Genomic DNA, 3,126 nt, shown 5'->3' with positions numbered 1-3,126 from the left:
GATATGTATGGTTTTTAAAAATTATAATTATTTAGTTGTTATCAATTTTTCATTTATTCATGATCAAAAGCAATATCTTTAAAATAGAAAAGCTTATCGGAAAAGCTCTGCAGGCTTGTATGCTTTACAAGCTCATTAAACAATAAAATCAAAATACGCGCTGCTCCACGTACGTTGATTACACGCGCTATATAAGATCCCGCGTATATCTAACTACCAAATTTAAAATATTTGTTTCCTTCTTCGTTTTCGTTATTTTGAGATTTGGTTGTTCTTCTTCTCGCGCGTCTTCCCTCGTTCTTTTCCTCTCGCTTTCTTCTTCGTTTACGTTACTTTTTTCTCTCTCTGCAACTCGATCTTCGTTTTCTATTTTGATTTGTTGTTTTCTGAAATCAAAGTTTGAACTCGTTTTGAAGATAATGGATCATTCCACCTCAGATTCTCAGCTGAATTCAGGCGAAGTGGATTATGAATTTGAATCTAACGAAGTCCCTGAGGTTTGATTTACATAATGAATTTTCTTTCAGTAATTTGTATAGCATTGTGTAGTTGAAAAATTGCTGAACATTGACTGTGAAAGTAACACGTTAACATGAATCTGTCGATTCAATGTATTAGTTGTGATTAATTAACTGAAATTTATAGCAGACGCTCGGGTGTAGATTAGCTCTTTTTTTGGGTGTATTCTTTATTGAAGTGTGGGTGTATCTACAGTACTGGTTTTGTTATTTTAATTGAGTTGTTGTTGTTCAGGTGTATTATATCAGACATGATTGGGTGTGTTTTTAGTTTTTGACATGGTGTATTCTGCAGCCTGTGTATTTACAGTTTATGGCTTTAAAGGTCATTGTGTAGTTGAGTTGTTGCGGTTCGGGTGTATCATATTAGGCATGATTGGGTGTATTTGAATCATATCTATGGGTGTATTTACAGTTTCTGACACGGTGTATTGTGCAGCCTCTCTCGGTTGTTGATGACGAGCTTGTTCCGAAGGTTGGAATGACCTTTACCACCCTTGAAGATGCTGGAAAATTTTACAGGAACTACGCCAAGGCTGCAGGTTTCTCTACAAGAGTTCGGTGCACAAATAGGAAGGAAAACGAGATTAAGAATCAACTGATTACATGTAGCAGAGAGGGAAAATGGAAATCTAAAATATCTCCGACCGAGAAGACCAATCCTATAGCCGGTTTAAACTGTCCTGCAAGAATTTATATACACACATTGAAGGATGTCGGTGCTTGGATTATTTCAAAGGTTGTGCTCGATCATTCACACCCCTGTTGTCCAAGCAAAGCAGAGATGCTCAAACAGCACAGGGAACTAAGCATGTCCATTCGTCGTACGATAGAGAATAACGAGGAGGCCGGTATCAGACCAAGCAAAACATACCAATCATTTGTTGCGGCTGCCGGGGTCATCGCGAGTTAAATTGTATCAAAAAGGACGTGAAGAATTACATTACGAGGGAAGTGCGGAATGTTTCCGAACAAGAAGATGCAAAGGAATTCGGGAAATATTTGTTAAGAATGAAAGAGAAGAATCAGAATTTCTTTTTTGAGCTCCAACTCGAAGAGGATCAATCGATTAAGCTGGCTTTTTGGGCCGATGCAAGAAGTAGAGCCGCCTTTGAGTATTTCGGAGACGTCATTTCATTCGACACCACCTACAATACAAACAGGTAACAAACTGCCCCTGTTTATGATGCTAAATCAATGTATTTTTACGAATCCGCATCAGAGGTGTATATTGGCTGTTTCATTGGGTGTATGCGAAGCATTTGTTAAGGTGTAACTAATGATTTTGCATTCTGGACCATGGTAATTTGTTTCAGGTATAATTTGGTCTGTGGTTCTTTCGTCGGGGTGAATCACCACGGTCAGTCAACACTTCTCGGATGCTCTTTGATGAAGAACGAAGAAATTGAATCATTCAAATGGTTATTTCAATGCTGGCTTCGTTGCATGGGAGGAAACGCTCCGAAAGGGTTTCTCACCGATCAGTGCGCATCAATGAAAAGGGCTTTAGAGGCCTGTATGCCAACGACAATTCACCGTTGGTGTATTTGGCACATCATGAAGAAGATTCCAAGCAAATTAAACGGGTACAAGGGACATGCCGATATCGAACAAGAAATGAACCAAGTTGTTTGGAACTCTCATAGCAAAGACTCATTCGATAGGAATTGGAACGATTTTCTGCTGAATTTTGGTCTTGCGAACAACAAGTGGTTTTCATGTAATGTCTTTTTAAAATCTGCAGCAGAGGTGTAAATTGCATGTTTTCTCGGGTGTATTTATAGTCTGTGTTTGGGTGTATTATGCAGATCTGTACGAAGACCGTCACATATGGGTTCCTATCTATCTGGATCACCACTTCTGGGCAGGGATGAGAAGCACACAAAGGAGCGAGAGCATGCATTCATTTTTTAACAAGTATATCACCCGGAACAGCTCGCTTATTCAGTTCGTCAAACAATACGATAATTGTCTCGGAAGCAGGGAGCAAGCAGAGAGAGAATCAGATGCTGCAGATTTTCATACGGTCATACCATGTGCAACCAAATCCTCCATTGAAGCTCAGTTTCAAGAGGCATACACTCATGCAAAGTTTAGGGAAGTTCAAGCGCAATTCAGAGGAAAGGCGAATTGCATCACCAGATTAAAGAATTCCGCTCTAGGCTATTCAGTATACGAAGTCGGAGAACAAGTTTCCAGCTCAATATTCAACAAGTTCGTGGTTACTTACGACTCGGTTGCAGCCGAGGTAAAATGCCAATGCTTATTATTCGAGTCGAGAGGGATACTGTGCCGTCACGCACTAAGCGTGTTAAGCTTCGAACAAGTAAGCGAAGTGTCCCCTAGATACATACTGGAACGATGGAGCAAGAAGGTAAAGAGGCGACACACACACATCAAGAGCAGCCACGACGAGCCACTAATGGAGCCAAGAAGCAAGAGGTTCGACCAATTAGTTTTTCGTTCGCAAAATATTTGCGAATTTGCCTCCGAATCGGAGGAGTTGACTGCAATTCTGCACCGTGCGTACGATAACGTCATGGCCGAGATGGAAGCATTAAAAGCCAAAAGGAAGGGGACATCTTCTTTATCCCACGAAGACGCCAAC

The sequence above is a fragment of the Arachis hypogaea genome, chromosome 12 (genome assembly GCF_003086295.3).
Source record: "Arachis hypogaea cultivar Tifrunner chromosome 12, arahy.Tifrunner.gnm2.J5K5, whole genome shotgun sequence".
Classification (NCBI taxonomy): Eukaryota; Viridiplantae; Streptophyta; class Magnoliopsida; order Fabales; family Fabaceae; genus Arachis; species Arachis hypogaea.
The sequence above is the reverse complement of the archived record's forward strand: the minus strand, read 5'-3'. Positions refer to the sequence as shown.